The sequence below is a fragment of the Schistocerca serialis genome, chromosome 1 (genome assembly GCF_023864345.2).
Source record: "Schistocerca serialis cubense isolate TAMUIC-IGC-003099 chromosome 1, iqSchSeri2.2, whole genome shotgun sequence".
In the NCBI taxonomy this organism is placed as follows: domain Eukaryota; kingdom Metazoa; phylum Arthropoda; class Insecta; order Orthoptera; family Acrididae; genus Schistocerca; species Schistocerca serialis.
In genome coordinates this window covers 617,587,140-617,596,598 of record NC_064638.1, presented here as the reverse complement: position 1 = coordinate 617,596,598, position 9,459 = coordinate 617,587,140, and positions in this window count along the sequence as shown.

Here is a 9,459-nt window from a genome sequence, read left to right as displayed (position 1 = left end):
GAAAGTACTGCATGAAAACGATTATTATCTTCCGTTTTTAACAAAGCCTTGAATTAAGATTCCTTTTCAAAGAGCGCTGCGCCGGTCAGCTGTAATTTCCCGATCATGGACAGCAAATCTTGTAACAACAGCCAGCGATATCCAGGGATATCCATTGCTTAGTTGCAGGTGTCAAGCGACAAAATACCAATTTTGCGATTTTTGAAAGTACCTTCCAATGTATATCAGCAGCTGAAATTTTAATTGCCTATTTCAAGTATCCTTAACTACCAGTGGCGAAAAAGATTACGGCAGGTTTCAACATGACAAGTCTGACAACGCTGTTTGAAGAAACACTATCTTTCACTGCTAGGCCGAGAAGTTTTCAAGCTGGCCGTTTATTGTGCCCCAGCTGACAACAGTCAGCTGTGCCTACAGACGAAAAACGTCAGAAATGGATTTGTTCAGAGTGAACTAATAAGGAAGTAACACACAGGGGCGGTGAGGGGTGGAGCCTCGCCGTGCAGCCCGGGCCTCCTCGCAGGCTGGCATGCGTCGCGCGTCGCGGCAGACGCGTCGTGTTTGATCCGACCCGCTGCGTTCGGCGGAAGACGCCTTAATTAACCGGGAACGCGCTCCTGTTTGACTTGACGTGCTCCCCGGAGGCTTGCACAGCAAACTGCAATCCCACCTGCTGACGGCGCACTGTCTTTGGTAACACTGTTAGCTTTGTCGTCTGAGTGGGCGCCAATAGAAATGCTTCGCTTCTCGCTGCCTTCTCTGTTCAGCCGCTTAACTGAACAGTAGTGCGCTGTTGTCCGAAAGTTGATCATTAAACAGAAATAGAAAGGACAGCCGTCATGTCAGGACCTTCCCACGCACTGGAAGAGCTTTAACTGCCGGGAAAACGATTATTACTCTCCAAGACAAAGCTAAGTTTTGGAGGGTATTTCGCACACTATTGTCACTTCCTCCCGTTCAGGCACGTATTTCGATTCCCCTCGAAGGGGGCGGGCTGTCAGCAGCTTATTTCGCTGCTCTGCAGCCTACAGACTTTTTAAAATGTAAGGAGAAGTTAAGAAACAATAAAAGCACGCGATAAAACGGGGACTTAAAGTGTAAAACGGCGGAAAATTGGGGAAAGTTAAAACATAAAGCAAAGGGTTGGCAAAGTGAATAAAAATACACAGGATGCAGACAGGTAACAGAGTAGACAGACAATTAAAAAACATGGCGACAGTCTGGTTTCTGTTCGCAAGACATGTAAAAACACACCCAGCGACAGTATGATGGCCGTTCGCAACACTGCGGAAAAGACACACAACACTGAACACTCACTGTAAACACTGCACTAAAATGTCAGCACAAAGAGGACACACCATAGCCTAGGGCAGATGGGGGGGGGGGGGGGGTTGGACCTGGACAGATGAGGGGGAAAACAAGGAGGGAGGAGAGGAAAAACGAAAGGGGGGAATAAAAGGAGGGAGAGAACTCATAAGGGGGGGGAGGGGCAGGGCAGACGCGAGGGGGAATGGGAAAAGGCAGAGGAGAGAAGTGCAAAAGGACTCGGGGGAGAGAAGGGGGGCAGAGAGAGGGTAGGTGGGGAAAAAGAGGATGTAAGGGGGGGGGGGAGGGAGCCCAAGAAAAGGATGGAGGAAAGGAGGGGGTGAAGATTAGAGTTGATAGGAGGGATAAATGTAGGGAGAGAGGGCATCATCCGGGAGGGGGAGTTGATGGAAGCCACCTTGGGAAAGGAGATGAAGGGTGTAGAGATGGAGGGTAGGGGGGACACAACAGTGAAGACGTGGCAAGGGGTGGGGATGGGAGAGGAGAGGAGCAACCAGGGGGTGAGGGGGATCAAGGCGGCGGGAGGTGTAGAGTATGTGGATATGTTCGAGGAACAGGAGCAGATGGGGGAAAGGAATGTGGTCATAGAGGATGCGCATGGGGGACGGGAGGCATATACGGAATGCGAGGCGGAGTGCATGGCGCTCAAGGATCTGGAGGGACCGCTAACTCCTCCTCTCCCATATAAATTTCCAAGTTTCAACGCTAACTTTCGGAGAATGAAGTAGTGTGGAAACCAAGAGTCTCGTAAATGGTGACAATTCTGGAATTTACAAGCTACAAGGGTGAGTCAAATGAAAACCTTAAATTTGTAATAACAAATCGAAATTCCCCGCCGTTATCCTGTAAGTTGGTAAGCGTGCTACAAACAGCGTGCAGAATGGCCTGTAGGTGGGAGCTTAGTGCAGATGCACGCATACCGTCGCAGTATCAGTATAAAGATGGCCGCCCCCTTGCGACTTGCTCCAGGGAAGAACAGCGTTCTGTTATTCGGTTTGTGCGTAGTGAAGGTGTGAAACCTATTGAAATTCATCGACGAATGAAGGTTCAGTACGGTGACGCATATTTGTCACAGCAGCAAGTCTACGAATGTAGTAGGAAGTTCGCAAATGGTGTGGCTTCAGTGGAAGATGCTTCTCGTCCAGGTCAGGCACAACGAGTTGTGACGCCACAGAACATTGCAGCAGTTGAAGCCATAGTGAAGGAAAGTCACAGAGTGACACTGAATGACATTGCAGCATGTTTACAGATTAGTCATGGGTCAGCACACCACATTGTGCATGATGTGCTCCAGTTTCACAAAGTGTCTTCAAGATGGGTGCCACGGCAGCTGACTCCTGAAATGAGAGAACGACGTGTTGGTGCTTGTGAAGAACTTCTTCGGCGCTCTGAACGACAAAGTGATCGCTTCCTTGCAAGAATCGTTACTAGGGACGAAACCTGAGTTCACTTCCATTTTGAGTGCCTTCCTCATCCACCATACTCACCAGACCTTGCCCCAAGTGATTTCCCTATGTTTGGACCACTGACAGACGCAATGGGAAAAAAGAAGTTCCGTTCTGATGAAGAGGTACGCCACGCGGTGCATGAGTGGTTACGCGGACTACCAAAAGAATTTTTTTCTAAAGGACTTTATGCACTTTGTAAGCACTGGAGGACTTGCATTGAGCGTGGCGGATATTATATTGAAAAGTGATACAGCTTTGTACCACTTCTGCACAATAAATAATATTAAAAAAAAAATATTTAAGGTTTTCATTTGACTCACCCTCGTTCGTTTAACACAGTACTACCGAAATGTTCCGGCTTCGCAAGGCCAGCAAAAGCATCTGCTTCCAGGCGACTTGTTTGTAGTTGCCGTAATGAATTACACTGCGCAACAAAATTAAAAGACCACTTTGTCGATTATATCACATTGCCATCAAATTTCACCAAAATTCGGCCGAATGCTATCGTGGATGTTCACGTGATGACAATGTCATCACAGGCCGCCTTACCCACAATTTACCCCTTCTTTTGACTTCTCTGCGATGGAGGTCAGAGTTGAAATCACATGGTTTTCTGGTGAATGGCCGAGGGAAACATTTCAGATACACCGCTGCACAGAACCGATACGAAAAGGTCTCAGGGGGTGGCATAAATGGCGTCAATGAAACCATCCCTGTCCCTAGGGCGTTCATTCCCACACATTTTGCGATCGGAAACGATATTCCGCAGTTCCGGGAGCAACAGGAAGACGTTCTTGACATCCTTTGACGCTCCTAACACCCTGGGACGTTGAAACGCTGCTCTACGGACATTATGGGGCTGCACCCCCATTGAAAATACTCGCACCCTTTCGGAGTGCAGCACAACCGCATTTTTTGCTCTCGTATTCAAGTTCGAACCACTAGGTACCGTTCAAAACCAATCGACGAAATTTGAAAGTGATCAGAAGCAGCAAACTGTACTTACTCTTTTAAGTCCTCCTGTTTTCCGTCTTCCTATAACCGGTAGAATGTTGAAAGCACGAATGCAAAATAGCAAGCATTGCGTTATACACGTTCCGGAAGTCAGTTTTTATGATGGATTGTAGCCGGCCGGGGTGGCCGAGCGGTTCTAGGCGCTACAGTCTGGCACCGCACGACCGTTAGGGTCGCAGGTTCGAATCCTGCCTCGGGCATGGATGGGTGTGATGTCCTTAGGTTAGTTAGGTTTAAGTAGTTCTAAGTTCTAGGGGACTGATGACCTCAGAAGTTAAGTCCCATAGTGCTCAGAGCCATTTGAACCATTTGTGATGGATTCCCATTCCTGTTCCATTTGGCCGATCAATACAGGGACGGTTAATGCTGATAGTTGATGAAGCTGCAGATATCGTCCCATGATGTTCCCATGGATTCGATCCCCGCCACTGCCTAAATTTTGATAAATAATCAGCACTGGCGGCCGATGACTTCCGGCATAAGACGTCAGCCTCATTCTGCCAACGGCCTTGTCAAAGAGGGCGGAGGAGCGGATAGAGGTTCAGGGCACACTCTTGTCCCAGGGGTGGGAAATTGCCCCCAAAGGCGGAAGAATCACCAATGATCAACGACATGAGGATGCAGAAGGCATTGCATTAAAGACACGTAACGTGTATCCACAGGACATGCGGCCTGTAATTGAAGAAGTGTCATGATGTTCTCTCCATTGGCAAAAGATTCCGGAATAGTCCCCCATTCGGATCTCCGGGCGGGGACTGCCAAGGGGGAGGTTACCATGAGAAAAAGATTGAATAATCAACGAAAGGATAATGTTCTACGAGTCGGGGCGTGGAATGTCAGAAGCTTGAACGTTGTAGGGAAACTAGAAAATCTGAAAAGGGAAATGCAAAGGCTCAATCTAGATATAGTACGGGTCAGTGAAGTGAAGTGGAAGGAAGACAAGGATTTCTGGTCAGATGAGTATCGGGTAATATCAACAGCAGCAGAAAATGGTATAACAGGTGTAGGATTCGTTATGAATAGGAAAGTAGGGCAGAGGGTGTGTTACTGTGAACAGTGCAGTGACCGGGTTGTTCTAATCAGAATCGACAGCAGACCAACACCGACAACGATAGTTCAGGTATACATGCCGACGTCGCAAGCTGAAGATGAACAGATAGAAAAAGTGTATGAGGATATTGAAAGGGTAATGCAGTATGTAAAGGGGGAGGAAAATCTAATAGTCATGGGCGACTGGAATGCAGTTGTAGGGGAAGGAGTAGAAGAAAAGGTTACAGGAGAATATGGGCTTGGGACAAGGAATGAAAGAGGAAAAAGACTAATTGAGTTCTGTAACAAGCTTCAGCTAGTAATAGCGAATACCCTGTTCAAGAATCACAAGAGGAGGAGGTATACTTGGAAAAGGCCGGGAGATACGGAAAGATTTCAATTAGATTACATCAGGTGTACCCAGGAGCAGATATAGACTCAGATCACAATATAGTAGTGATGAAGAGTAGGCTGAAGTTCAAGACATTAGTCAGGAAGAATCAATACGCAAAGAAGTGGGATACGGAAGTACAAAGGAATGACGAGATACGTTTGAAGTTCTCTAACGCTATAGATACAGCAATAAGGAATAGCGCAGTAGGCAGTACAGTTGAAGAGGAATGGACATCTCTAAAAAGGGCCATCACAGAAGCTGGGAAGGAAAACATAGGTACAAAGAAGGTAGCTGCGAAGAAACCATAGGTAACAGAAGAAATACTTCAGTTGATTGATGAAAGGAGGAAGTACAAACATGTTCCGGGAAAATCATGAATACAGAAATACAAGTCGCTGAGGAATGAAATAAATAGGAGGTGCAGGGAAGCTAAGACGAAATGGCTGTAGGAAAAATGTGAAGACATCGAAAAAGATATGATTGTCGGAAGGACAGACTCAGCATACAGGAAAGTCAAAACAACCTTTGGTGACATTAAAAGCAACGGTGGTAACATTAAGAGTGCAACGGGAATTCCACTGTTAAATGCAGAGGAGAGAGCAGATAGGTGGAAAGAATACATTGAAAGCCTCTATGAGGGTGAAGATTTGTCTGATGTGATAGAAGAAGAAACAGGAGTCGATTTAGAAGAGATAGGGGATCCAGTATTAGAATCGTAATTTAAAAGAGCTTTGGAGGACTTACGGTCAAATAAGGCCATCAGAATTTCTAAAATCATTGGGGGAAGTGACAACAAAACGACTATTCACGTTGGTGTGTAGAATATATGAGTCTGGCGACATTCCATCTGACTTTCGGAAAAAGCATCATCCCCACAATTCCGAAGACGGCAAGAGCTGACAAGTGCGAGAATTATCGTACAATCAGCTTAACTGCTCATGCATCGAAGCTGCTTACAAGAATAATATACAGAAGAATGGAAAAGAAAATTGAGAATGCGCTAGGTGACGATCAGTTTGGCTTTAGGAAAAGTAAAGGGACGAGAGAGGCAATCCTGTCGTTACGGCTAATAATGTAAGCAAGGCTAAAGAAAAATCAAAACACTTTCATAGGATTTGTCGACCTGGAAAAAGCGTTCGACAATATAAAATGGTGCAAGCTGTTCGAGATTCTGAAAAAAGTAGGGGTAAGCTATAGGGAGAGACGGGTCATATACAATATGTACAACAACCAAGAGGGAATAATAAGAGTGGACGATCAAGAACGAAGTGCTCGTATTAAGAAGGGTGTAAGGCAAGGCTGTAGGCTTTCGCCCCTACTCTTCAATCTGTACATCGAGGAAGCAATGATGGAAATAAAAGAAAGGTTCAGGAGTGGAATAAAAATACAAGGTGAAAGGATATCAATGATACGATTCGCTGATGACATTGCTATCCTAATGAGTCTAATGAGTACACAGTATGGTTTGAGAGTAAATCGGAGAAAGACGAAGGTAATGAGAAGTAGTAGAAATGAGCACAGGGAGAAACTTAACATCAGGATTGATGGTCACAAAGTCAATGAAGTTAAGGAATTCTGCTATGTAGGCAGTAAAATAACCAATGACGGACGGAGCAAGGAGGACATCAAAAGCAGACTCGCTATGGCAAAAAAGGCATTTCTGGCCAAGAGAAGTCTGCTAATATCAAATACCGGCCTTAATTTGAGGAAGAAATTTCTGAGGGTGTACGTCTGGAGTACAGCATTGTATGGTAGTGAAACATGGACTGTGGGAAAACCGGAACAGAAGAGAATCGAAGCATTTGAGATGTGGCGCTATAGACGAATGTTGAAAATTAGGTGGACTGATAAGGTAAGGAATGACGAGGTTCTACGCAGAATCGGAGAGGAAAGGAATATGTGGAAAACACTGATAAGGAGAAGGGACAGGATGATAGGACATCTGCTAAGACATGAGGGAATGACTTCCATGGTACTAGAGGGAGCTGTAGAGGGCAAAAACTGTAGAGGAAGACAGAGATTGGAATACGTCAAGCAAATAATTGAAGACGTAGGTTGCAAGTGCTACTCTGAGATGAAGAGGTTAGCACAGGAAAGGAATTCGTGGCGGGCCGCATCAAACCAGTCAGTAGACTGATCACCAAAAAAAAAAGTTCCCTGTGTGCTCGATTCGAGACGGATCTGGTAATCGAGCAAGCTAAGGCAACATGTCGACACTCTGTAGAGCTTGTTGGGCTACAATAGCGATATGTGGCCGTGCGTTATCCTGTCGGAAAACAGCTACTGGAATACTGCTTGTGAATGGCAACGCAAAAGGTCGAATCACCAGACTAACGTACAAATTTGCAGTCAGGATGCGTGGGAACTACGAAGTCGCACTCCAGACATCTACAGATGTAGGTCCAGTGTGTATAGCAAGCAGACAGGTTAGTTGCAGACCCTCAACTGGCCTAATCAACACACGGCCACCTGTGGCACCGAGATAGAACCAGCTTTCGTTAGAAAGCACGACAGACACCCACCCTGCCCGTCAGTGAGCTCTCGCTTGGCACCACTGAAGTCGCAAGTGACGGTGGTTTGGGGTCAGTGGAACGGACGCTACAGAGCGCCTAGCTCGGAGCAGTCCTTGAAGTAAGCACTTTGGAACAGTTCGAACCCGGTCATCTTGCGGCCGTACATTATCGTGACCACCACTGCCAGCAGTCATGTACACGGCCACATACCTTCCAAGTCTTTCTGTAATATCGCAAAACAAACATCCAACTTCCATAGCCCGGTTACACAACTTCGTTGAAACTCAGTTAGGTGTTGATAAAGGCGTATTCCCCCCATGAACCATGGACCTTGCCGTTGGTGTGGAGGCTTGCGTGCCTCAGAGATACAGATAACCCTACCGTAGGTGCAACCACAACGGAGGGGTATCTGTTGAGAGGCCAGACAAACGTGTGGTTCCTGAAGAGGGGCAGCAGCCTTTTCAGTAGTTGCAGGGGCAACAGTCTGGATGATTGACTGATCTGGCCTTGTAACACTAACCAAAATGGCCTTGCTGTTCTGGAACTGCGAACGGATGAAAGCAAGGGGAAACTACAGCCGTAATTTTTCCCGAGGGCATGCTGCATTATTGTATGATTAAATGATGATGGCGTCCTCTTGGGTAAAATATTCAGGAGGTAAAATAGTCCCCCATTCGGATCTCCGGGCGGGGACTACTCAAGAGGATGTCGTTATCAGGAGAAAGAAAACTGGCGTTCTACGGATCGGAGCGTGGAATGTCAGATCCCTTAATCGGGCGGTAGGTTAAAAATTTAAAAAGGGAAATGGAAAGGTTAAAGTTAGATATAGTGGGAATTAGTGAAGGTCGGTGGCAGGAGGAACAAGACTTCTGGTCAGGTGAATACAGGGTTATAAACACAAAATCAAATAGGGGTACTGCAGGAATAGGTTCAATAATGAATAGGAAAATAGCAATACGGGTAAGCTACTACAAACAGCATAGTGAACGCATTATTGTGGCCAAGATAGATACGAAGCTCACGCCTACCACAGTAGTATAAGTTTATATACCAACTAGCTCTGCAAATGCGAAGAAATTGAAGAAATGTATGATGAAATAAAATAAATTATTCAGATAGTGAAGGGAGACGAAAATTTAATAGTCATGGGTGAGTAGAATTCGTCAGTAGGAAAAGGGAGAGAAGGAAACGTAGTACATCTACATCTACATCTACATTGATACTCCGCAAGCCACCCAACGGTGTGTGGCGGAGGGCACTTTACGTGCCACTGTCATTACCTCCCTTTCCTGTTCCAGTCGCGTATGGTTCGCGGGAAGAACGACTGTCTGAAAGCCTCCGTGCGCGCTCTAATCTCTCTAATTTTACATTCGTGATCTCCTCGGGAAGTATAAGTAGGGGGAAGCAATATATTCGATACCTCATCCAGAAACGCACACTCTCGAAACCTGGCGAGCAAGCTACACCGCGATGCAGAGCGCCTCTCTTGCAGAGTCTGCCACTTGAGTTTATTAAACATCTCCGTAACGCTATCACGGTTACCAAATAACCCGGTGACGAAACGCGCCGCTCTTCTTTGGATCTTCTCTATCTCCTCCATCAACCCGACCTGGTACGGATCCCACACTGATGAGCAATACTCAAGTATAGGTCGAACGAGTGTTTTGTAAGCCATCTCCTTTGTTGATGGACTACATTTTCTAAGCACTCTCCCAATGAATCTCAACCTGGTACC